General features: G+C 49.2%; 1 long non-coding RNA gene across 2 annotated transcripts; it reads right to left on the bottom strand.

Annotated features, from left to right (window-relative positions):
- Nucleotides 1–6,030: 6,030 nt before the first annotated feature.
- Nucleotides 6,031–25,484, bottom strand: LOC139073827 (uncharacterized). 2 transcript variants are annotated; one of them, XR_011522877.1, is made up of 2 exons: nucleotides 25,358–25,484; nucleotides 6,031–6,253 (listed from the first exon to the last, which is right to left on the bottom strand). It is a non-coding gene; the product is annotated as an uncharacterized lncRNA (long non-coding RNA). The 2 variants fall into 2 exon arrangements; XR_011522878.1 differs by lacking the exon at nucleotides 6,031–6,253 and adding an exon at nucleotides 23,544–24,239.
- Between the last annotated feature and the right edge of the window lie 1,393 nt (nucleotides 25,485–26,877).

Below are 26,877 nucleotides of genomic sequence, written 5' to 3'. Positions count from 1 at the left end.
AAATTGAGTGGAGAGTTGAGAGAGGCCCCATACATCCATTGCCCTTATACCTGCGCAACCTCCCCCCTTAAACATCCTGTGCCAGAGTGGTGCATTTGATACCGTCTAGCAACTTCCACCAACACATCATAAACACCCTATGTCCATCACTTACATCAGGGTTCATGTCTGGTGTTGTACATTCTATGGGTTTGAACAAATGCATAATGACATGCATTCACCACTGTAGTATCACACAGAGCAGTTTCACTCAAGTTCACTTCTAACGCAGACTGGAGACCACAAGAAACACTTTGCATGTCAGGATTGGCTCTCTCGGTAGATATTTGGTGTAATTCCCACGTAGCTTCACCTGGCACCTATAACTTTGGCTAGTTGTCTACCAAATGTATATTTTTTTGTTATAAGGAGGAGCAGGAGAGGATGCAACCAGGTCAGCATAAAATGCTCCCGACTTCAGGAAAAACTAAGTCATGCTCACCTATTGGGATAAATTCAGTGAATACCAAGCACCTATGGATTTTAGGGAGCAAAAGCCACAGAGCTCGGCCCTCCCAGAACTTCCAGGCCAGCACAGCGTCACTTAGGGAGCTCGGCAAGCGCTGGATACAATCATGGTCTGCTGTCCTAGGATAAGCCAGGATTTGCCCAGATAATACAGGGGAACTTTCCCAGGAGAGGGGAGAGCTGGTCTGCAGGGCGTACGTTAAACAAGGCCGGGCAAAGCTCCAGAGGCCAGACCACTGGCCAGAGCTTCTCTCCCAGAGCCCCTTTTTCCGTCCTGGGATTGTTGCTTGCTCTTTTGGGAGGCTGAGGAAGAATGACAAAAGAGAAACCTGGGTTCCAGCTGGGGGCCTTTAAGCAAGTCGCCGACTTTTCCTGCTGGATCTCCTCATCTGAAAATGAGAGTTTGGACCTGATGGGTCCTAGGATTTCTTTTACCCGGGAAAGACTCTAATTCTTACCCCAGTGGAGGTCCTGCTGGACCAGGCCCGCCTGTTTGTTTCCGTGTTCCTGGTCAACCAAACACCCCAACCCTTAGCTAGCAGCCTCAGATTAATTCTAAATGCTTGGGCAAAAGTTTCAACCATGTCCCTGTAGCCCTCTGGTCCTGCATTGCCTGCAAAATGGACAAATTCCGGGTGGAACGGGTCTCTGTCCACGAGGGGGTGTGTAGCAATTACCGTGCTGGTTTGCAGTCTTACAGGAAAGGATCCTCAGGTGCAGAAACCTGGCCCCTGTCCTTTCACACCCTGCAGTGGGCGTCCCTCTCTTGCAACTGGCGACTGGAGGTAGTTGCCTCCTTTTTGTGTGGCTCAGACGGGGGCCGGGATGGGAGAGGAATCGAACCGGCAGAATGGACTCGAATGAGATTTAAACTTCAGCTCAACCTCTCCAGTGAAGCTTCTGCTGCCCTGTTCTGACCCCCACCTTGCGCAGCCCTCCTCTGCGTTGGTGAGGAGGCATCCGTCACTGTCCTCTGGCCTGTGGCCTAAATTCTGATGTTCCTATTTAAATCCTTGAGTTCATAGATTGTCCTTATCTTTCATTTCCTCCTTGAAAGGCACCGAGAACTCAATTTGTGGAAAATTGAAAACCTTTCCACATATTACTCTTTTGAAAGTGGCTTTGCCTAAAAACATAACAGTGTACGAGCTCCAGGAGGAGGGACTCATTTAATGCTTGTTGCCCTTGACCTGAGAAGAAAACACAAACAGGAAGGCTGGGAAGTCGCAGTTGAAACCAACGTATAAATTCATTTTTTAACCAAGGGTCTATTTTTTCCCCAGCACTAGAATTCCTAGAAAGTACACCAGAAGAGGAATATATGTATTTTGCCAGAGAACCATTTAATGCTGCTGCAGGCTGCCAAGAAGAGGCCAGCAGCTCAGCAGTGGGTGCAAAGGAGGGGCCTAGCCCGCTGTCATGGCGTCCTGACTGCTGAGCACTCACAGCACTGGGGGGATTCAGGGACGTTTTTCCTCGTCTTCTGGGCTCTCTGTGCTCCCCTCTGCTTTTCCACGTGGACATTATCTGGGAACCCTTCGGCTGGCTCCAGGGGTCATCTATCCTTCCTCCATATTGGGGGAAGGATCCTCCAGCCTTGACACCTGCTGTAGTATCCCTCAGCACTTGCCATCAGGAAGCCACAGCTGCCGTCCAGCCGAATCTGCCCCTACTGGGACTTTGATGAATTTCCCTGTTCTTTGTTTAGGACAAGCCAGTTACCCCTCTGTCTTGGGTTGAATTGCGTCCCCCTAAGGATATATCTGTGCCCTAAACTCTGGTACCCGTGAATGTGACCTTTTTTGGAAATAGGGTCTTTGCAGATGTGATTAAGTTGAGGTTCTTGAGATAAGATCATCCTGGGTTTACAGTGGCCCTGAATCCAATGGCTGGTGTCTTTCTAAGAGAAAGGAGAGGGAGGTTTGAGATGGAGATGCACAGAAGGAAAGGGGATGTGAAGACGGAGGCAGAGACTGGCGGGGTGCAGCTACAAGCCAAGGAGCGCCGAGGATGGCCAGCGACTCCCAGAGATTCGGGGAGAGGCCTGGCGCAGATGCTCCCTCAGAGCTTCCGAGGGAACCAGCCCTGCCCACACCTTGACTTCAGACTCTGGCCTCCAGAACCAGGAGGGAATACATTTCCCTTATTTTAAGCCCCCAGTTGTGGTAATTTGTTCCAGCAGCCCGAGGAAATGAATATACCTTCTCCCCAAGCCTTAAACTTTCAACACGGGTGTGCGATGGCTGAGTCTCATTTTCAACTTTCGGTTAAACAATCCCATGTTTTTTAATAATTTAAGTTCCAGGACTTCATTTTGACGTGCATCTCCTCGGGGCCTGTCTGCCTTGGGCCACGGTAGCCTTCGAGCCTACACATTCTCCTCCCTGACTTCACCCGGCCTCCCCACCGCCTCTGGTGACCGCCCATGGGGCAAAGCGTGTGCCTTTCTCTCCTCTTCCTGCCTTTTCTCCTGCCTTGCCTGCGGTGGGCTGCCTATGCCCTGAGGCTGGTTGGCAAATGTCATTAGCTGAAAAGAGTCCCAGAGGGCTAGGTTCTCTCCTACTTTGTCCTCAGTTCTCTGTTGATTTCCTGAAGACAGACTTTACCTTTTGACAATTTCTCAGCTTGCCATAATTGCTTGGTCTCACACTCTTGGGTAGAGAGGCTGGGAGCCCACCCACTGCTGCTAATTCTTTCTGTGGGAGAAGGTGGGTGGTCCAGATTACCCCAGAGGGCACCAGCTCCCGGCCTGCGGTCCTCTGGCACAGGGGAGCCCCACTCTGAAAGGAGAGATTTCTGCTCCAACCTGGGCCAGGGAAGGTCTGAGCAGACAGGGATCCCCTCTGCTCCCAGCTGCCTCCTCTGGGCAGAAAATTACAGGCCTGCAAGATAGGAGATTGCAAAGGCCCAGGCCAGTCTCGGCCGGTGGAGGTCCCCATGGAGTGCCCCGCAGGAAGCAGGGAGCCTGGCTGGCGGCTGACCTACCACACAGGCCTTGGAGCTCCTTGTGGGAAAGATGGAGGCCCTGGGAAGAACGTTCTTCCTCTTCGCTGAGGTCAGAGGAACCCACTCACTCCCTGAACAGAATCAAGCGTCTTTCCTTAGGTGGGCAAAGAGGGGGTGCATAAGAGAATTGCTTGCGGTCCCCACTCTTCTCATCCAAGATTCCAGGATTAACTGCCCGTGGATATCATCTCTCTCCAACGTCTAACTTTGCTGGGTTGGGTTGGGTCGCATTAAGGCAGGTTCTTGACACTCAGCGGCAGTAGTGGGACTGAGGGAAGGAGGTAAGTGCAGAGAGCAACCAGCAATGTGAGCAACATACTGAGAGAGTCAGCTTGCTCTGGTGCAGCGCACTCGCCCACCCCAGGGCTGCTTCTCCAGCAGGAGCCACTCTGCCCTCCCCCTCAGGGTGCCCCGCCAAGGAGGCTGCCTTTCCCAAGGCCTCTGCTGCTGGGAGCAGGTGTAGGGAGGGCCCCTCGTCCAGGAGCAGAGCAGGAAGCTTCACTGTGTGGGTGCTCAGGGCTGCTGAGGTCATGATGCCCACCCTGTGCCACTAGGTGGTCCAGGGGACTTGGGGACAGGCAGACTCAGCATCAATTACACTCTGCCATTTCCTAGATGTCCTCCTGGGGGAGCGCTTTACCTCTTCTGGGCCTCGATTTCATCTGCAGCCCTGGAGAAATGGCTCCTTCATGGGGCTGTAGTGACTGTCCTAGTCCGGTGAGGCCAAAAGGAGGTATGAGGCTACCTTGCGTATAGAGGAGACCCTCGATAGTCTCAGTGACTCTGAAACGTCACGTGCATCCCCCTCTCCTGGGGGAGGGAGCATGCTGAAACACACAGCAAGGTTGAAATGCTGTTGTCCTTTCCCGACAGTAGATTTTGCCCCTGGATCCCAAGCTGAGGCGGAAAGGGCTGGGTCAGGATGGGAAAGGTGGTGAGGTGGTGGGGTCAGCCCTGGCTGTGACCCCAAAGCTCCAGATCTGGCAGGTGTTACTTTTCTGGCACGGGACGTGTTTTCTGGTGCTGGGGACAGCTGACCTCCCACTCAGCATCACTTTACAGTGACATTCAATCCCCCGTGAGCTTCAGGGCACTTCACAGTCTACAGCCAAATGACGTTACGTTGGAGCTGCACAGGGTCTTTGAAATCATCTAGTCCAATCTGTCCTTTCCTGCAGCTGAAAACACGGGGTCCGTGGCTAGGTCACTGCAAGGGCCGCCTGCTGGGTCCTGGGTCCCTGAAAGAGGCAGCATGAAGGAGGAAAATGGGGGGCCACGGGCTGCACCCCCAATTAAGTATGAGCCTGGATATTAGGACGAGGTGAAAGGAATGGGGGGTGGGTGTTGGGAAGTTCGGGGAGCCTGGAATTCCCACGCTCAGCGCCATGCCCGAGGGCTTTCGAGGACACGTATGTTTTAGAGGAACTGTTTGGTGAACTCTTCCAGCATCATTTTCACCCCGTAGCACTCAGGGAATGGGACAAGGAAAAGTGAGTTTTCCCTGGAGAGGAAGCAGGAAGGTCCTGGGCTAGTGCTGCCTAGACTTGGGGCGTGGGCATCTCTGGGGGGCTCCAGGGGCTGCTGGTCTGAGTCAATTTCAGGATCAAATACTATGCCCTTGGTACTGCTTGAATATATTTTATTTTTAATGTAAGCACATAGTACTTTTATAACAAAAAAACCCTCAATTAAAAAATTTTTATTTAAAAAAGTCAAATTATTGCACAACATTGCGAATGTGCTAAGTGTTGCTGAATTGTACACTTTGACATTGTTGGTGCTATGTGAGTTTCATCTCCAAAAAAATCGAAACAAGAGGAATATTGTTATAAACTAAGGAAGATTGCAGAGTCATATAATCAAATGAAATTCATAAACCTAGAAAAGACACCAGTTTGAAAATAAGTAGTTATAAAAGACATTCTTGAGAAAATTTACACATTTGGACACGGATTAGAGACTAGATCATTAGATAGATCATCAGATGATATTATGGAATTATTGTTAATTTTCTAATGTTTGATTATGGTTTTATGATTATATATGAAATTGTCTTTACATATTGATTACATATGAAATACTCACATATGAAATTTTCCTTGTGTTTTGAAGATTCATGCTGATATATTTAGAGGTGAAGTGTTACGATTTTTACAATAGACTCTGAAATTGTACAGCTAAAATATATGAGAAAAATAAAGTACAGATGGCAAAATATCAAAAAAGGGTCAAATTACTCTTTTGGTGACTTCCTCCTAACATCCTTGATGCTCTGAACTCTCCCCTCCCCTACACACACGCACATGCACACACACGCACACACACACACACAGCCCTGCCTGTTTCCTGCTATTGCTCCTGGATGCCAGGAGTCACTGCAGCCGGTCTTGAAACTCAGTGATTTGCTCCCACGTCATTTTACTTTTGCCAACCTCAGCTGGCCTTCCACAGCTTGTGGTTCCACCTGATTTCCCGTTACATTTCCCACAGCATCACCTCCAAACTCCGGGCACCCACCTGTGGTGGTCCTCCAGACACCTGCCGCCTGCTCGTGCCCACCTGGTCTCTTGTCTTTCGAGCTCTGCGCCATCCTGCATTTCCTTCGCCAGCCACTCTCTCCGCCCTCCTGGCTGGGCAGAGGAGGGTCCCTTCTTCTCGGCCGTTTGACAATCTGTCAGTAGGTCGATTCTTGGCCTCTCAGAGAGCTGAGCGCAGGAGGTGCATCAGCTTCCTGTGGCTGCTGTAACAAATCATCACAAATTGGGTGGCCTAAAGTGACAGAAAGTGATGCTCTCACAGACATCCACAACCAAGGTGTCAGCAGAGCCGTGCTCCCTCCGAAGACTCCAGGGGTGGATCCTTCTCCACCCCTTCCAGCTTCTGGTGGCTGCAGGCATTCCCTGGCTTGTGGCTGCCTCACTCCGATCTCTGCCTCTGTCTTCACGTGGCCTTCTTCTTCTCCCTCCCACATCTCCCTCTGCCTTTCTCTTCTAAGGACTTGTCATCGGATTGAAGCCCAACTGGATAATCCAGGATGATCTCATGTTGAGCTCATAATGACATCTGCACAGAATCTTTTTCAAATAAGGTCACCTGCACGGGATTCCAGGAAGTGACAAATATTTCGGGGGGAGCCATCTTTGGGAGAATGAATGTGCACTGGGGTGCCACTGCAGCTGGGTTTCTGAGCTGTCCTTCCCTCCCGGGACTCTCTAAAAGCTGGCCTGTCCGACTACCTGGCATCCTCTTTCACATCTGTGGCTCCTCTCCCAGCACCTTTCCCTTCCCTTATAAACCGCTCCCAGTCTCGTTTGTTTGTTTTGTGTGTGTGTGTTTTCAGTTATTTTATTGAGGTCATGTTGGCTTTATAACCTTGTGTAATTTCAGGTGTACATTATTACGTATCAGCTTCTGTATAGACTGCATCGTGCTCACCCCCAATAGTCTAGTTTTTACCCCTCACCATACACATGTGCCCCTTTACCTCTTTTGCTCTCCCTCCAACCCTCTTCCCCTCTGGTAACCACTAATCTGTTCTCTTTATCCACGTGTTTGTTTATCTTCCACATAGGAGTGAAATCATGCAGTATTTGTCTTTGTCTGGCCTATTTTGCTTAGCATCATACCCACAAGGTCCACCCATGTTGTTGCAAATGGGACCATTTTGTTTTTTTCATTGCTGAGTAGTATTCCATTGCATGTATATAGCACATTTTTAAACCCCTCCATGTCTTGAACACAAAACAAACTGAAGAGTATTTTTCTCAAGACCACTAACCCTGGAACTTCATTCATCCCACTTTCCTTAGCTTCCAGATGGCCCAGAGAAGCAGTCCACACTCCTGGCCTCACGTGTTGCACTGCCTTGCCGGCCGGCCACCCCGCTGCACTCTGCCACCTGAGACGGAGCCTGCCCGCGGGGCTCCGGGACCGCGGCTGCTGGGCGGGGCCACCTAGGCCGCCAGGCCTCCACCACAGTTCCTGCCTTGGGGCCTCCCCTCCCTTCTGCCTTACAGCAGCTCCCTGCTGGGAACACGTGGGCCAACCAGGGTTTGTCCCAGTGCGGAGCAGCCCTGGGTGGGTTTAGCTCTACGTCCCACTAGCCGCCTGACGACTTGGGCAGGCCCCGAGTCTCGGGCCCTCGGGCTTAGCTGCGCCAGGATCACAGGCTGCCGGGGTTGAACGGGACCGAGTACCCACAGGTGCGCTGTGGCTCTTCCGTGGGTGGGGTGTCCTCCAGGTGAGGGTGAGACAACCGGGTGTGGAATAAAGCCCGAGGGGCCCGAAGCCCCAAGACCTCCTGCTCCACGCAGCCTCATCCTCTCAGCGTGGTGGAGGGTTTTTTCCTATGACCTATACGGCCAGCCATCAATCGCTGCGTAATGAGGCTCCACACCCGCTGTCTGCTGGCTGGAGAGATGTGCACATTTGCCGGTGAAATTCTATGTGGGCTAATTAACACGGGGGGAAGTATTTCTCCTGAATTATTTACCAGCTTCCAGGAGAGCAAACAGTCATCGTGGTGTCTTGTTAGGGCTGTGCCAGAGCCTCTTTTCAGGGGAGGGTTTTGGGCAGCCCTCCAAGCCCAGGGTTGGGGGAGAAGCGGTACTTCCCTAGCTCTGAATGGCTTCATTTCAGGAAGCCACGGGGATGCTCATCTGTATCACCAGAGGTGTGGACTTAATCCTTAAAGCCAGAGGGAAGTGCCCTCATGAGGGGGTGCTGCAGGGGAATGCTAGAAAGAGCCTCCGATTCCTTTCCTTCTTTTCAAAGACAAGGGCCGCCTTCTCCAGGGCGGCCGCCCTCAGAGAGAGCCAGAAAGGGGCAGGCAAGACAGAAGCCACAGACTGCTTGGTAACCTAATTTTGGGAGTGACAGCCCGTCACTTCTGTGTATTCTGTTTGTTAGAGGCAGGCCCCTCAGTCCAGCCCACACTCCAGCGAAGGGGATTCCTCAAGGACACGAGGTGGGGATCTCTGGGGACCATCATGGAGGCGGCCCGGCACCTTCACTGTCTGCGGGAATGTGTGTGTGCTGGGGGAGTGGGGTTTGGTTTGCAGGAGCTTTGTTAACACCTGCAGGTTTATGGATCAGCAGCATGCCTTTCTGGCTATGGAGAAGGGATAGGCCCGCTCAGCAGTCCATTAAATTTATTCGACTTTATCAAACTGTACACTTTGCAAACAGCTTGCTTCTGTCTTTGATAGAGCATCCAGTTAAAATCCATAAATTACACACATGCGTAGCAGCAGGTAGCAGCATATATAGGAAAATGCCAGCGATAAAAGGTCAGCATGAAAAGATGTTTTGCCAATGGTTGTAAGTTTGCAGACGGGGGCTCTGCCTGAACGATGGGCAGGGTGAGACTTTACCCTCTGGGGCTGCTGGGCCAGACCTGCGTTAATGCATCCACATGATTGTGCTTACCCTGGAGAAAACAAGGTCTTTAGACAGTGGGTTCTCTCCATTGTCGCTGCTGGTAAGATGACTTGGCAAGCCTCAGCTCTGGCCAGAGGGGACAACCTTAGTGAGCAGGCCAGGCCAGCTCCTTAGGCCACTGGGCAGAGTACTGGGGGAGGGTAGGCAGGAATCAGGCCATTTTCTTCCCTTTACTGAACAAGTATGTATCTTAAAGCAACTTAGAATCCCAGGAATTTACAGGGTACGCTGTGGGCATGTCGTCCCATTCTATTTAACTAAAGGGCACAACCTAAGAATGATGGCTTTGGGTCAGGACCATTGACCAGGCATTACTCTGATTTATCCCTTCCTCCTCCAATAATCTGTTACCCTTTTGGGGAGCCCCACTCAACCTGGGGAAGCCTCTGGTTCTTCTGGGAGTGTGACGTGGTAGCAAGTGCACGGCTTTGGGACAGGACAGACCCTTTAGGATCCTGGCCTTGGGACTTCTCAGCTGTGAGATCTCAATTTTCCTGTTTGTGAAATGGGGATAATAACACCTACTTTGCAAGTTAGGTGAAGATTAAATAAATTATACCAAGAGCCTGGCAGAGTGACAGACATGACACAGTCACACGAGATACAGGTTCTCTCCTCCCTTCTCCCCGCCCGCTAAAGGCAAAGTCACTCTGCTTAGCACTTCCTTCCGGGAGTGTCTCCCTGCCAGTGGTGATGCTGTCAAGAGCAGGACCTCTTGTGGCAGGAGAGGCTGCGGCATTGACCGCATGACCATTGCGGGCCCCCCCAGTGACAGCGTCGATCCATCCCTCTGCAGCGAGTTTTACAGCCGAGCAGCCTCCCTGGTCCTTTGTGGGGCGATAGTGGAGAAGGGGCTCCCAGAGTGTCATGGACTGGATGTTTTCATCCCCCAAACTCATAGGATGAAGCCCTAATCCCCAGAGTGATGGTATTTGGAGATGGGCCCTGGGTAGTTGATCAGGGTAGATGAGGTCATGGGGTTGGGGCCCCCATGATGGCATCAGTGCCCCTGTAGGAAGAGATATCAGAGAGCTTGCTCTCTCTCTCCGCCATGCGAAGACACAATGAGAAGGCCGCTGTCGACAAGCCAGGAAGAGGGCTGTCACCAGAACCTGACCATGCTGGCACCCGGACCGTGGACTTCCAGCCCCTAGAACTGTGAGACAATAAATTTCTGTTGTTTAAGCCTCCCCCAGTAGATGGTATTTTGATGGTGGAGCTGAAGAGAGACCCTTCCAAGCTGCCCCCCTGGAAGCTTCTGCTTTGCCCAGCAGCAGCTGCTGTTCAGCATAGTGGCAGGATGTTGCTTTCTGTGGGCGGCTGGGACCCAGAACACCTGGATGGAAGAGAATGCAGCCTTCTCAGAAAGAGCTGCTTGCTGTTCGGCAGAGGTTAGGGTAGTGAAGGGGCAGTAACTGACCGGGTCGTAGCCCCCGACATTCGGTGGCCTCGTATGACCGAGAGAAAGGCACAAGAGTCCACTCTGAGCCAGGGCAAGGCTAGTGAGTGTCTTTGGAACTGTTTCTGTTCTTCCAAAGGCCAGCTGAAAGCACCCTTCCTGCAGAGACCCTGAGGGCTCAGTCAGGGAGGACAGCCACCCAACCCGGACCAAAGAGGGTCCTCCCCAGCCTGGGGGGCTGCCCTCATCACTGATCCCTGCAGCTTCAGCAACGACCCCCGGAGAGTGGTCTCTCTGACTCTAGCTGGTTGCTTTGAGGTCTTCAAAGCAGGGCCGAGGGCCCCAGACCCCGTCATCCCAGGGTCTCCGTGGACTGCCCCAGCCTGCTGTGCCCTGGGGGACCCGCTCCCACCCCTGTGCGATGTATCAGCCCTGCACCCCCTTACAAGATGTTCCTTTTGTTGCTAAACTTATTTTTGTCTTGTCTGCACTGAATTATGCTTATTTTCCTCCATTGCTTGCCTCTGAGCAGGGGCGGAGACAGGGAACGAAAATGGAAACCGATTTGCTCTCATTGTGTCCACAAAGTACATTTCCTTTGTGCGGTGGAAACGTCTGGGAGTCGGAGCCGTGAAAGCCTGTCTTGAACGGTCTAATTGCCCGATCTCAGTCCTGGCTTGGCGCCCTGCTTCTGGCTCTCTGTGGATTTGAATGGGGGCGGGCGGTCAGCTGGAGGGGGCCTGTCTAACTGATGGATGTTTTTAGCTAATCAAAGTTTGCTTTCCTGGGTTGATTCTATTCTCCCTTATCACTACCTCCCAACCTGTGGCCTCCAGTCTTGTCACTTCCCGCTGTCTCTGGGCCCTGGCATGAGGCCACCCCTGTGCTGCCGAATTAGCACCAAGGCCGGCACAACCCTGACAGTGTCCCTGGAGAACTGAAACCAGGGCCACCGCCCAGCCCTGTTCCCGGGGACAGGCACGCACTGAGCTCCTGTCTGTGGGGGCCGCCGGGTGGAAGAGGCTTTGCGTAAGTCAGCAGTTCTCAGAGCGGGGTCCCCACGAGGCGCCAGTTTTTCTTTACACACTTCAATCGAAACTGACCGAATGCAGAAAGACAAGAGAGTGCAGCTGACTTAGGTTAAGTCAGACATTAAAGAGATTTGTACTGATGTAAAACCATGGCTTTTTTCTCAGTAAAACTGTGTTGTCTTGGAAATGAGAGTTTTTTTCATTAAAAAATGTTATTCAGTTATAAACCAATGTTGCCTCAATAAATTACAAAACTCTTTTAAAAAAAAGTGATGCAAACAATAGATAGAAAAGAGGTTATCATTTTGCAACATATAAGTGTATCAAATCAACACACATACATCTTAAACTTACACAACGTTATACGTCAATTACATCTCAATAACGCTGGAAAAAAATTTTTGAATAAAATAAAAAAATAAAAAAATCTTATTTATAATATGTAATGGTTTATTATTGCTATTTTTAAGTGAGTTCATAAATAAAAATTCAAATTTCTCAGTTTTAAGTTCTAATATAGTAAGACTTGGTCAATACCATGCATGTAAGCAAAAGCCCTTTGGGATCTGTAATACTTTTTAAGAGGGTAAAGAGATTCTGGGACAAAAAGTTTGAGAACCGTTGCTGTAAGTAATGTCATTTAATTCTCCAGCCACCTTTATAGGGAGCCATACTATCCCCGTTTCACAGATGGAGAAGTCAAGCCTGGGACGAGCGATTTGCCCATGGTTTCACAGTATGTGACTGAATTGGGGTTTGAAAAAAATGCTTCATTACAAACAATAGTTAATACATACTAACTATAAAAAAATTGGAAAATGAAAAAAATTTAACCCGCCCTTAAGTCTGCCATTCAATATTTTGGAATATTTCCTTTGTCCCCATACTTAATTTACATCATTTGCATCATTACTGTCCGTGCAGGATTTGAACCCAGAGCCGGGTCACGGCGACAGGCTGAGACTGTGTCTCCTGGAGGCCGTGGAGGGTGGCTCCCGGTGGGGAGGGGGCCTCTGCCGTGGTCTCCTCCTGTTTCGAGTGTCCAGGAATGGGAACGGTAAACCACAGGTTACAGGCTGAAATGTGTCCCTCCAGAATTCATGTGTTGAGGCTCTCCCCACCCCCCACACCCAGTGCCTCAGAACATGACTGTTTTTGGAGAAAGGACCTTGAAAGAGGGGATTAAATGAAAATGCTACCGTGAGGGTGGCCCTCGTGCAATCCAACTGGTGTCTTTACTGAGAAGAGGAAATTCGGGCACACAGAGAGACACCAGGGCTGCGTGTGCGCAGACGGAGGACACGGCAAGGAGGCGGCAGCTGCGAGCCGAGGAGAGAGGCCTGGCGAGAGACCGTCCTGCCCGCACCTGGATCTCGGTTGCAGCCTCCAGAGCGGCGAGAAAGCAAATTTCTGTTGTTTAAGCTCTCCGGTCTGTGGCACGTTGTGGCAGCCTGAGCCACATAACACACCTCGCCTTATTCCTCCTGTGGGGCCAGAGCTATTAGTGGGGTGGGGCCTTTGGATGACCTGGGCTGTTTCCCTGGGCAGCGGTCTGCGGGGTGATGTGTATGATCCCACAGGAAGTGGCAGAGACGGGGCCTTAGAACCCCTGCCCAGGGCCTGCGTCCTGGGGCTCTGCTCGGCCTGCTTGGGGCTGGGGCCGTCCACCTGTGCCCCAAGCTTATGGTTCAAGGAAGCAGCGCAGACTTTTCCAGGCACAGGGCCCGGGAGTGGGAGTGTCTGCTTCCACGGGTCCACCCAGTGAGAAGGCTCTGATCCTGTGGAAATGGCTGTGCTGGCCTAGACCCCTGAGACAGGTTCCACTCCCACTGAAGAGCTCCAGCCCGGCTGTGGAAGTGGGCCAGTGTCAATAGCACCTGGATCTAGAATGAGCAGAAAGACAGCAGAGTGCCACTCGTAAGTCACGGTCCAGGTGACTCCCAACCTGGGCTCTGTCCTCTGGGCTCCCGAGGACACCAGCCAGCAAGTGGCTGCCATGCATTGTTAGCAGCACTGAGGCCTAAAGGCCCCAGTCCTTCCTCCTTAATGAGGACACTGACCTGAGCATCCTTCTGCTTCCTGGTTATTGCTCTTGAATTAATGTGCATTTCTTCCCTCTCATGGTCTACACTTCCTCACCTCCATTCTCTCCTCAACCCACTCCGCTTGGCTTCAGTCTTCACTGAATGGCCCTGACAAGTCTCTGGTGAGTGGCCTCACCTCTCAGCACCGTCTCACACCATGGACACCTCCTGCTCGCCAGGTTTCCCTTACCAACCACGCCTCGCCTTCCCAGTCCTCAGCGTCAGCCTGTCCCTGGGCTCAGTCCATGGCTCTCCTCTCTCTGTTTGTTCTCTCAGCACTGCCCATATAGCTTTCTGTGATGAAGGAGATGTCCTCTATCCTCACTGTCCAATGCAGTAGCCACAAGCCACATGTGGCTGTCGCGCCCCCTGCAGCATGGCCAGCGTGATTCAGGAACTGAATTTTCCTTTCCGCTTCATTTTAATTAATTTCAATGTAAGTAGGCACACTGGCTGCTGGCTGCTCTTATGGGTCCCTCTCCTGGGCTCCAGAACCATCTCAAGCTGCCTTGTTGACACACTCCCACTGGATGGCTGACGGGCACGTTGAATTTAACATGCTAAAACTCTTTATCTCATTTCCCCCAAGTCCTCCGTGCCCCAGCCTTCCCCTTCTCAGAGAACGGCACCCACCCACCCCACTGCTCGACCCCCAAGCCCAGAAGTCCTATTTGACTCCTTCTTTCTCATGCCTTTAACATCTCAACCCCGAGCAGGTCTTGTGGGCTCTTCCCTTCAAACATATTCCCAACGCACCTGCACTGGCCTCCCTGCCTCCCCTCCTCTCCTGTGTCCTCATCACCCGGCAGCCCGCCTGATCCATCTAAAGCATGACTCCTAGCACCTTGCCCCCTGCAACTGCACATATGCCAGAAAAATCCCACCTTTGGACCACAGCCGTCGGGTCCCCACCCGCCTCTCAACCCCATCTCCTTCTACGTGCCCTTGTCTACTGGACTCCAGCCGCCCGCCTTTCTGTGTGCGAGTCTCACGCCCAGGGCTCCTGCGTTTGCTATTGTTGCTCTGGGGACCCTCTTCCCTCCTCTTGCATGATGTGTCCTCTCCTCACTCCAGTCTGAATTCGCCTCCTCAAAGAGGGCTGGCCCCACAGCCGCTTGTGCCCCAGCACAGCCCTAGTCTTCTTTGTAGAGAGCATGCCATCCCTGAGATGGCGTATGTACCTGGCTCCCCGACGGGAATATGAGGCTGGAGCTCTGTCCTGCTCGTCCTGTCTTCCCAGTAAAAACACTCATGATCGGCCCTGGGTCAAGCTCGTGCGCACTCTCGCTCTCTCGCTCCCTCCCTGCATCCCTGCCTGCCTGTCTGTGCGGGCTGTGTTTCCGTGTCTGTCCTTGGCTATGTAATCACTGTCCCTGGACACCCCCACACCCCATTCCTATGTTTGGGTGCAGGGTAGAAGGAAGGCGGAAGCCAGACCTCCTGAGCAAGAGAAGTCGGCCTCACTCCATTGACGTCCCAAGCTGAAGTCAGGACTTGCTGCTCATTCCGTGGCCTCGGGCTGAGCAAGGGGTCCACTCTGCGCCCCCCTACCTGCTCTGGCCCCACCCCCACCAGAAGCATCCTCAGGAATCTTTCCCTTTAGACCCAGTGTGTCCAGCGGGCTGGATCGGTCCTTTGCTACCTTTAGGTTTCAAACGAACACCTCCTCTTGTAGCCCAGGGAGCATGTTGAGCTGCCCCTGGGGAGAGGGGCTGACTGCCCTCCCCGGGTTGGAGCTGCGCCCAGCTCTCCTCTGTGAGAGGGCGGAGGCGAGAGTCGGGGTGCGCTTTGACCATGGAGGGTCATGAGACGGTCTGTCCTGAGCCAAAGCTGAGGACCTTGGCTGAAGTCTGCCTACTTCCTCTGCCCCCTCCCTTATTACAGAGCCCGGCAGCAGCAAACCCCGACTTCCCCATGAGCAACAGCGCAATCCCACCCTAATTATAAGGCAGGAGAGCGCCTGCTCCGTCAGCCCTCACTTTAATTTCTCTAATTACAGCTGAGGCTCTGAGCACTACTTCCCCCTTTAATCTGCTTAATGCAGACACACACTCCCCACCCGCCCCCACTCCTGCCTTCTAACTTTAACCCCTTTGCTGCTGGGGGGCAGTTTTCTGGGCGGGCACCAGTCGTGGGCTGAATTGTGCCCCCTTCTCCAGATTCGCGTGTTGAAGCCCTCGCCCCCAGGACCTCGGGGTGTCACTGTATTTGGAGAGAGGTCTTTAAAGAGGTGATTCAGTTAAAATGAGGTCATTAGGGTGGGCCCTAATCTAATATGACCGGTGGCCTTATAAGAGGAGATTAGGACACAGAGACACAGAGGGAAGACCACACGAAGGTCCTACAAACTGAGGAGAGAGGCCTCAGAAGGAGCCAGCCCTGCCCACACCTCCGCCTGGGACTTCAGCCTCCAGAAGTGTGAGAAAGTAGATTTCTGTGTTTCAGCTGCCCAGGCTTCCGCACTTCATCATGGCAGCCCTGGCAGACTGACCCAGCATCCTCGGCAGGGGGGACGGCGGTGCAGCCGCTGCCTGAGAAGCAGGACGAGTCCTCCTAGTCCCTGAGGGGGCTTGTCCAGGAGGGGTCAGTCTCCTGGACCTGTCTGTGGTCAGTCGGTCAAGTGGAGCTGGGCCTTCTCCTCTGGCCTGGCATCAAAGTGACAGCCGGTGACACCCTGGGGGTAGGTTCAGTTATGCATCTCGGCAGGTCCATGCCTGCAGCTGTGAGGTGTGCATGCAGGTATGAGGTGTGCATCCAGGTGTTGTGGGGTGTGTGTGCAGGTGTGGGGTGTGCATGCAGGTGTGGATGTGCATGCAGGTGTGAGGTGTGCATGCAGGTTGGGTTGTGCATGGAGGTGTGGGTATGGACGCAGGTGTGAGTGTGCATGCAGATGTGAGGTGTGCATGCAGGTGTGGGGTGTGCATACAGGTGTGGGGTGTGCGTGCAGGTGTGGGTGTGCATGCAGGTATGGGTGTGCGTGCAGGTATGGGTTGCATAATGGAACACAGACAGCGTGTCTGTTCCTTTACGTGTCTTGTGTTGGTGTGTGTACAGAAGGGAAAGGCAGACCCAGCTTAGTGTTAAGACCGAATGCCCCCTCCGCCCCATGGAGTGTGTGGCACTCCCTTCTTTTCTTTCTGAAAAAATAAATCAACTTTATTGAAGTATAGCTTTCAAAATTAAAATACACATGTTTTAAGTGTATCAACCAATGTATCCACCAGTCACCAACACCATAATCGAGACAGAGAGTCTTTCCCCAGCCTATTGAGCTATAATTGACAAAAAAAAATTATAATATTTTTAAATCGTACAATGTGGTGATTTGGTATACATACGCGTTGTGAAAGACTTCCCACTTCCAAGTTAATTAACACACCCCTCACCTCACACAGTGACCTTTCTGTGTGAGAACACTTAGCTTCTACTCTCCTAGCACATGCCACCTATACGTTGCCAACTATAGTCACCACGTTATTCATCAGATTCTCAGACCTCGTGACCTTATTCATCTTATAATGGAAGTTTGTACCCTGCTACCAACCTCTCCCTGTTTCCACACCCCTCAGCCCCTGGCAAACACCTTTCTACTCTCTGTTTCTACAAGTTTGACCTTTTTTTTCCTTTGAGATTCTACATATAAATGATACCATGCAGTATTTGTCTCTCTCTGCCTGGCTTATTTCACTTAGCGTGATGCCCTCCAGGTTCATCCATGTCGTTGCAAATGACAGGATCTCCTTCTTTTTTAAAGGCCGAATAAGATTCTACTGTGTATATATTTGCCCTCTTTATCCTGTCACCCTTTGGTAGACACAGGCTGTTTCCATATCTTGGCTACCATGAATAATGCTGCAATGAGCATGGGGGCACAGATATCTCTTTGAGATAGTGATTTCATTTCCTTTGGATAAATACCCAGAAGTGGGATTGCTGGGTCATGCGGTAGCTCTATTTCTAAATTCTTGAGGACCCCCCACAGTGTCTCCCATAGTGGCTACAGCAATTTACATTCCCACCAACAGTGCACCAGGGTTCCCTTCTCTCTGCATCCTCACCAGCATTTGTTATCTCTTGTCTTTTTGATAATAGCCATCCTAACAGGTGTGCGGTCATATCTCATTGGGGTTTTGATGTGCGTTTCCCTGACGATTAATGATAGTAAGCACCTTTTCATGTACCTGATGTCTGTTTGTACATCTTCTTTGGAAAAATGTCTATTCAGGTCCTCCGCCCATTTTTAAGTTTTTGTTTTTTTTTTTTTTTGCTATTGAGTTGTATGAGTTCCTTGTACATTTTGGATATTAACCCCTTATCATATGTGTGCTTTGTGAATATTTTCTCCCCTCCCATGAGTTGCCTTTCTGTTTTGTTGATGCTGTCCTTTGGTGTGCAGAGCTTTTCAGACTGATGGAGTCCCACTTGTCGATTGTTGCTTTTGTTGCCTTTGCTTTCGCAGCGTGCCATTTCTACAGGGATGTTAGAAAGTCAGTCGGTGTCTGGTCAGGGCGGGAGCAGCTGAGCTCGGCATGTGTTTCCTCGTGGCTGACTGTGCCAGATAATCTGTTCTGTGATGAGAGAAACAGGAGCAGAGCTTGTGTGGGGCTCAAGGATGACGTCTAGCACCCAGTTGGGCAGGTGCTATCTGGGACTGAGTCATGCCTGCCGGGCACCCTCATTGTTGGAGACTTTCTGAAGGTCACTGCCAAATTGTGACGCCCTAAATGCATTGTGGGTCAAGACAAGAGGCAAAGTGAGTCCCCCCTTGGACAGTGCACGGCCCGGTGCAGTCACCCTCAGGAGGAATCACCAGCAACTAAATGTGTTATGGGGAAGAAGGAAGGGGGATGGATGTGGACACAAGTCACCAGGAAGACCTCTTTCAGACTGGGTGGAATCTTCAGCCCTGGAAAAGGGTGGTGACGTGAGCAGGGAAGGCCTGGAGAGGGTGGGTATGGGGGGGAGCAGGATTTCTGCCCTGGGGCACCCTTTCGCAACAGTGGAAACGGCTGGGTCGCCCACCACGGCAGACCGTATACCCCATGCCTAACTTTCAACTGGCATGTTGGGCAGCTCTGTGAGGGCTTGACTCCCTACCATGCCTCTCTGGGGTCCCATTCTGCATTCTGCCTTGCAGCCCTCACCCAGCAGCCCCTTCCATGACTGTTCTGCTGAAGGCGTCCTCAATTTTCAGAATATTTGTAGCCAAGGCAATCCATAGATACAGCACACGCTCAACCCTGTTTTGGATGGGGACTGTTTTTAATGGATTTCCACTCAGTCTCTATCTTTCTCTTTGGTTTTCTTAGTCCCTGTCTTTCTCTTTGGGTTTCGGGGTCCCTGAGACTGCCCCCACATGAGGTGATTCACTAGAAGGACCCACAGGACTCAGCATATAGTTGTACCCACGGCTAAGGTTGACTACAGCAAAAGGACGCGCAATAGTATGAGCAGGGGAAAGGACACAGGCGGAGTCTGGAGAAATCTCTCCGCGGGCTTCTGACGCTCCCTCCTTCCTATGCGGGGTACACAGAGCAACGAAAAATGCAGTAACATGTGCCATGCGTCTGCCCAGGGACAGCCATTACAGACTCAACCCCCAAGGTTTTTATGTTTTTAAAAAAATTTTTTTAATTTGAATTCATAATAGTTTAAATCACTGTGAAATTTGAGTTGTACATTATTTCTTGTCTGTCACCACGTAAGTGCTCCCCTTCACCCCTTGTGCCCACCCTCCACCCCTCTTTCCCTGGTAACCACTGAACTGTTTTCTTTGTCCATGTGCTTGTTCATATTCCGCATATGAGTGAAATCATCTGGTGTTTGTCTTTCTCAGTCTGGCTTATTTCTCTTAGCATAATTCTCTCCAGGTCCATCCATGTTGTTGCAAATGGGATGGTTTTGTCTTTTTTATGGCTGAGTAGTATTCCATTGTGTATATATACCACCTCTTCTTCATCCAGTCATCAGTCGATGGGCACTTGGATTGTTACCACATCTTGGCTACTGTGAATAGTGCTGCAGTGAACATAGGGGTGCATATGTCACTTTGGATTGTTGATTTCAAGTTGTAGATACCCAGTAGTGGGATAGCTGGGTCATATGATAGTTCTATTTTTAGTTTTTGAGGCATCTCCATACTGTTTTCCATAGTGGCTGCACCAGTTTGCATTCCCATCAGCAGTGGATGAGGGTTCCCTTTTCTCCACAGCCTCCCCAACGTTTGTTGCTTTTAGTCTTAGTGATTATAGCCATTTTAATGGGCGTAAGTTTGTATCTTAGGGTAGTTCTGATTTGCATTTCGCTGATGATTAGAGCATCTTTTCACGTGTTTATTGGCCATCTGCATATCTTCTTTGGAAAAATGTCTTTTCATATTCTCTGCCCATTATTTGATTGGGCTGTTTGGTTTTTTGTTGTTCAGTTGTGTAAGTTCTTATATATTATGGAGATTAACCCCTTATCGGATACAGGATTTGCAAATATTTTCTCCCAATTGGTGGGTTGTCTTTTTGTTTTGATCCTAGTTTCTTTTGCCTTGCAGAAGCTCTTTAGTCTGATGAACTCCCACTTGTTTTTCTTTTGTTTCCCTTGTCTGAGAAGACTTGGTATTCGAAAAGATCCTTTTAAATTCGATGTCAAAGAGTGTACTATCTATATTATCTTCCAGGAGTTTTATGGTTTCAGGACTTATCTTCAAGTCTTTGATCCATTTTGAATTTATTTTTGTGTATGGCATGAGATAATGGTCTACTTTCATTCTTTTGCATGTGGCTGTCCAGTTTTCCCAGCACTATTTATTGAAGAGACTGTCTTTTCTCCATTGTATGTTTTTGGCACCTTTGTCAAAGATTAGCTGTCTGTAGATGTGCGGTTTTATTTCTGGGCTTTCAATTCTGTTCCATTGATCTGTGTGTCTGTTTTTGTATCAGTACCGTGCTGTTTTGATCACTATGGCTTTGTAGCACATTTTGAAGTCAGGGGTTGTGATGCCTCCAGCTTTGCTCTTTTTTCTCAGGATTGCCCTAGCAATTCAGGGTCTTTTGTTGCCCCATATGAATTTTAGGATTCTTTGTTCTATTTCTGTGAAGAATGTCATTGGGATTCTGATTGGGATTGCAGTGAATCTGTAGATTGCTTTGGGTAGTATGGACATTTTAACTATGTTTATTCTTCCAATCCATGTGCATGGAATGTCTTTCATCTCTTTATGTCATTATCTATTTCTTTCAATAAAGTCTTATAGTTTTCATTGTATAAGTCCTTCACCTCCTTAGTTAAATTTATTCCTAGGTACTTTATTCTTTTTGTTGTGATTGTAAATGGAATTGTATTCTTGAGTTCTCTTTCTGTAAGTTCGTTACTAGAGTACAGAAATGCAACTGATTTTTGTAAGTTGATTTTGTACCCCACAACTTTACTGAGGTAGTTAATTATTTCTAATAGTTTTCCACTGGATTCTTTAGGGTTTTCTGTATATAAAATCATGTCGTCTGCAAATGGTGAGAGTTTCACTTCTTCACTCCCTGTTTGGATTCCTTTTATTCCTTTCTCTTGCCCAATTGCTCTGGCCAAAACCTCCAGTACTATGTTGAGTAAGAGTGACTAGAGTGGGCATAGTTGTCTTGTTCCTGTTCTCAGAGGGATGGCGTTCAGTTTTTCCCCATTGAGTATGATGTTGGCTGTGGGTTTGTCATATACGGCCTTTGTTTTGTTGAGGTAATTTCCTTCTATCTCCATTTTGTTAAGAGTTTTTATCATAAGTGGCTGTTGGATCTTGTCAAATGCTTTCTCTGCTTCTATTTAGATGATCATGTGGTTTTTATTCCTCATTTTGTTAGGGTGGTGCATCACATTGATTGATTTGTGGATGTTGAACCAACCCTGCGTCCCTGATATGAATCCCACTTGATCATAGTGTATGATCTTTTTGATGTATTGCTGTATTCGGGTTGCCAGTATTTTGTTGAGGATTTTTGCGTCTATGTTCATCAGCGATATTGGCCTGTAGTTTTCCTTTTTTTGTGTTGTCTTTGTCAGGCTTTGGTATCAGAGTGATGTTGGCCTCGTAGAATATGTTAGGAAGCATTCTATCTTCCCTAAGTTTTTGGAATAGCTTGAGAAGGATAAGTATTAAATCCTCTCTGAAAGTTTGGTAGAATTCCCCAAGGAAGCCATCTGGTCCTGGGCTTTTATCCTTTGGGATGCTTTTGATGGCTGTTTCAATCTCTTTACTTGTGATTGGTCTATTCAGATTCTCTATTTCTTCTTGATTCAGCTTTGGAAGGTTGTAAGAGTCTAAGAATTTATCCATTTCCTCTAGCTTGTCCATTTTGTTGGCATATACTTTTTCGTAGTATTCTCTTATAATCCATTGTATTTCTGTGGTATCGGTTGCTATTTCTCCTCTTTCATTTCTAATTTTATTTATCTGAGCTTTCTCTGTTTTTTTCTTTGTAAGTCTGGCTAGGGGTTTGCCAATTTTATGTGTTTTCTCAAAGAACCAGTTCTTTGTTTCATTGATCCTTTCTACTACCTTATTTCTTTCAATAGCATTTATTTCTGCTCTGATTTTTATTATTTCTCTCCTTCTGCTGACTTTGGGCTTTGTTTGTTCTTCCTTTTCTAATTCAGTTAGGTGTAGTTTGAGATTGCTTATTTGGGATTTTTCTTGTTTGTTAAGGTGAGCCTGTATTGCGATGAATTCCCCTCTTAATACGGCTTTTGCTGCATCCCATATGAGTTGGTATGGTATGTTTTCATTTTCATTTGTCTCCAGATATTTTTTGATTTCTCCTTTAATTTCTCCAATGATCCATTGCTTGTTCAATAGCACGTTGTTTAGTCTCCACATCTTTGTCCCTTTCTCTGCTTTTTTCTTATAACTAATTTCTAGCTTTATAGCATTGTGATCAGAAAAGATGCTTTTTATTATTTCAATCTTCTTAAATTTATTGAGGCTTACTTTGTTTCCCAACATATGGTCTATCCTTGAGAATGTTCCGTGTGCACTTGAGAAGAATGTGTATTCTGTTGGTTTTGGGTGGAATGTTCTACATATGTCTATTAAGTCCAACTGGTCAAGCTTTTCATTTAATTCCACTGTTTCCTTGTTGATTTTCTGTCTGGATGATCTATCCATTGATGTGAGCGGAGTATTGAGGTCCCCTACTATTGTTGTGTTATTATTAATATCTTCTTTTAGGGTTATTAATAGTTGCTTTATGTACTTTGGTGCTCCTGTGTTGGGTGCATAGATATTTATGTGTTATTTCTTCTTGATGGAACGTCCCTTTGATCGTTATATACTGCCCCTCTTTGTCTCTCTGTACCTGTCTTATCCTGAAGTCTACTTTGTCTGATATAAGTATTGCAACACCTGCTTTCTTTTGTTTGCTATTAGCTTGTAGTATCGTCTTCCATCCCTTCACTCTGAGCCTGTGTTTGTCATTGGAGCTGAGATGTGTTTCCTGGAGGCAGCATATTGTTGGGTCTTGTTCTTTAATCCATCTTGCCACTCTGTGTCTTTTGATTGGAGAATTCAATCTATTTACATTTAGGGTGATTGTTGATATATGAGGGCTTTATGCTGCCATTTTATCACTCTTTTTCTGGTTCTCCGGCATTTCCTTTGTTTCTCATCCTGTGTGTTTTGGTCTACCAGTCAAGTTATGTAGTTTTTAATGTTGTGTTTCTTTGTTTTCTCCTTATCTATTATTTGTGTCTCTGCTCTGCTTTTTTGTTTAGTGGTTACCATGAAGTTTGTATTCAGAATCTCGTGGATAAGACAGCCCCTTTTCTGATGGCCTCTTATTTCCTTAGACTAAACCGATTCAGTCCCTGTCCTCTTCCCCTCCTAAGTTGCTTTCCTCACATCTTACTCCATTTTGTGTTATGAGTTTGTGGTTAAAATGACCAGATCATCTTTGTTTTTGATATTTTCCTTCCCTTTGTCTTTAATGCTATTCTTGAGTATTTGCTATCCTGCTCTGATTCTGTCTACCTATTTATCTCCTTACTCTGTGCTTTGTAACCCCTTTCTCCCTTTTTTTCAGGTATAAGGGCCTTCTTGAGGACTTCTTGTGGTGGGGGGGGGGGGTGGTCTCATGTCAGCCCCCAAGGTTTTTACTGAGGGCTGGTCACATAGGCATTTATGCTGAGCAACTATCAAAATTTCAGACTTCTCTAAGCAAAGCAGGTGTTCATGACAAACCACATTGTTTGAACAAACGGTGTGGGCACAGAGAACTGTCCTTATCAGTTAGGGAAGAGAAGGAATGGTCCAAGTGCCAAGTGCCAGACTCCAGCTCAGAACCAACTTGGCAAGCAGGACCTCCTAAAGATGGCAGCCAGGACCAGGTCAGGCCTCTCAGAGTGCTAATCTCTCTGACCTAATCTTCTCTCCCTGTAAACAAACAACCAGACCTCAGGGTTGCTCTCCTCTCAGCTCCTCTCCTCTCCTACCAGCTGTGACCCCAGTTTCCTCGCCACCTGCTGTGGGAACCTCCACTGTGCTTCAGACACAGCTGTTGAGTGGGGATTGAAAGCCCCTCCCTCTGCTGGTTGTTCCTCCATCTTCACTGCTGACGGCTGACTGTTGACTTATGGCCATATTCATTCCATTTCTACCTCACTGGGTAAATCTTCCTAACCAGTACTTCCATTATGGGGTCTTAACTTTGGGGGCTTGCAGTCTTTCTTGAGGGGAGTTCCAGCCTGTGGGAGAATGACCCCTTTCTGGCTGAATACCTCTTCCAGCTGCCTTCCATGAACCTGCAGTGGACAGAACCATAAGTGCCCGGATGAGTTGTCTGTTGTCAAGTGTTACAAACAATGTGCAGAATGGAAGGAGACATAGAAACTGGGACCATAAGTTCTCTCCATGGAGGGGACGAGTGGCTTGGGGATGGAGTGGAAGGGCGACAATGCACTATATGCCCTTTGAGATCCTTTAAATTTGGTACCATATGCAAGTATTACTTTTTCAAACAAAATTTGAACTGCAACAAAAGAGAAGAGGAAGAGGAGGAGGAGGAGAAGGAGAAGAAAAAGAAGGACAAGAAGAGGAAATGCCAGAGCAGTGCTGTCCACGATCCCCAAAAGGAGGAAACAATCCAGGTGTCCATCAGCAGATGACGAATGGACAAGCAGACGTGATCTGGCCACAGTAGAATATTAATCAGTCATAAAAAGGAATGAAATTCTGATATGTGCTACAGATGGATGAATGTTGAAAACACGATGCTAAGTGAAAGAAGCCAGATGCAAAAGGTCACATGTTGTATGATTCCATTTGTATAACATATCCAGAATAGGCAAATCCAGAGAGACAGGAAGCAGAGTAGTGGTTCCCAAGGGCTGGAGGGAGGGAAGAGTCGGGAGTGACTGCTTGGTGAGTACGGGGTTTTCTTTTGGTGTAAAGAAACGTTTTGGAACTAGATAGAGATCGTGGTTGTATAACAAAGTGAAGGTAATAAATGCCACTGAATTGCATATTTTAAAATGGCTAATTTTATATTATGTGAATTTCACTTTGTTTAAAAAAAAAAACAAGAATATATGCCAGAAAGATCCAGCTGGGCAGGAAGGGCTCTGTCTGTATACTGTGGACTCTGGAGGGACGGGAGTGTTGGGTGCACTGGCCGAGCGCATGCTGCTGTCCCGTCTCTCCTCTGTCGCCCGTTCCACAACTGGCTTTCCCGGGTTCCAGAGGTGAAATGGGGGTCCGTCAACAGTACACCTCCACTGTGCAAGTTAAACAGATTGATGTACCATGTGCACACCGAACCAGCAATCAACCAGAATGGCACTTAGGAGCCAACCCTGAACAATGCCCTACAAATAACTGTATGGTCAAAACGCCCAAGGAAATGACAAAGGCTGCTACTAACCTCAGGCCTGCAGCATCTCCAGGCTGGGTGGCCTGCTGATGGATTGTGCGGAGAGAGTGCCCCAGTCGCTCAAGGAGCCGATGGCAAGTCTGACGTACCTTAGGTCCCTTAGCTCAGAGCCTGCTTTTTCTGAAACAGAGAGGAGAAACATGTTCATTTCCATCCGTTAGGCCCGAGTGCTATGCTGATTGATAAACCAATCAAATTAGGAGAACAGGGCATCAGTGCCAGTGGTGGATCCTGCTGGCTGTGGAAGGAGTCCTGCCATCAGGGTTTAGGTGCTGGCTGTTCAGGGGCAGAGAAAGCACCAGAGCCTTGGGGCCTCCCTGGGAGATGATAATGCTCATTCCCTGAGTGCTCACTATAGGTGCCAGGCCCGGAGCTGAGCCCTGAGCCACATGATGGCCTTGACTCCCACCTGGCTGAGGACGAAGACGGAGATGCTCTCAGGACACCCACTTACATGGTCAAGGACACGGAAGCTTGGCCAGGCGGGAGATGCATTCTAGTCCACACGGACCGTAAGGGGCAGAGTCTGGATTTGGACCCACGGCTCTTTGATCCAGAGTCTGTGCCTTACACAAGACCCGACACTGGGGAGTTTCAGGGTTAGCTCAGTGTGAGGCGATGACCCTCTCTCAACCACGTGCAAGTGGTATTTTGTATATTTCAAACATCCCACTCGAATTGTCAAAGAGCCAGCGAAGGCCTTTGGGAAGAGAGTGGTCTGAGGCATCAAGGGGTCCTGGAGAGCCAGCAGCCCTGAGGCAGCAGAAGCTTGGACCATCAGGAGGGGGAGTTTGGGGTCAGGTCCTGTGTGTCTGGGTGGCCCTACCCATGTCGACTTCGCTCCTTCTTCAAGTTGAGAGCAGCCTCAAAGGACAGAATTGGAAAATTCCGCCATCCGAGTTCACTGAGCCTCCCTGCCGCCCCCCTCCCCGCCACCGCCTGCCACCCGCCCAGGGTGGGGCTAAGGCTGGACTGGCCACACCTGTGAGACAGGTGCCCAGAGTGGGGCCGAGCACAGCCCAGGAGCAGGAGCAGGACCAGGATTCTCTGAGACTTCCCCACATGTTCCCTGAAAGTTACGCAAAGTACTTCCTACTCCCGTGAGGTGGGGGCGTGGGATCAAGGGAGGGCGCAGTTCCAGGAGGCTGCCAGCGGGTGGGAGAGAAACAGGCAGAGGTGATGGGGCCAGGTGGAGAGGTGGGGGATGGGCATCTAGGGGGAACAGGGACACGAGGTGGGAGGGGCCTGTGAGAGATCTCCTGCAGAAGTGACAAGTCCTGGAGGTGCTGGTTTCCTCAGTGTCACCTCACTGAGCTGCCACTTTCTCTGATATTCTTGAACAAGACCCAATTCATTATCATCCTGAAAACTGATTTTAAAAAAAAAAAGAGCCTTCAGCTCAAAGAACTGCTGAGATCTGGGATGACTGATGACTTTATTAACATGCTTCAATTTTATATTTATCAAATTAAACCAGCAGCCAAAGGGCACTTAATTAAGATTCCTTCTCA

This window comes from Equus przewalskii, chromosome 10 (genome assembly GCF_037783145.1).
Source record: "Equus przewalskii isolate Varuska chromosome 10, EquPr2, whole genome shotgun sequence".
Taxonomy (NCBI): Eukaryota; Metazoa; Chordata; class Mammalia; order Perissodactyla; family Equidae; genus Equus; species Equus przewalskii.
Note: the sequence above shows the minus strand (reverse complement) of the source record. Positions and strands in the feature narration are given on the sequence as shown.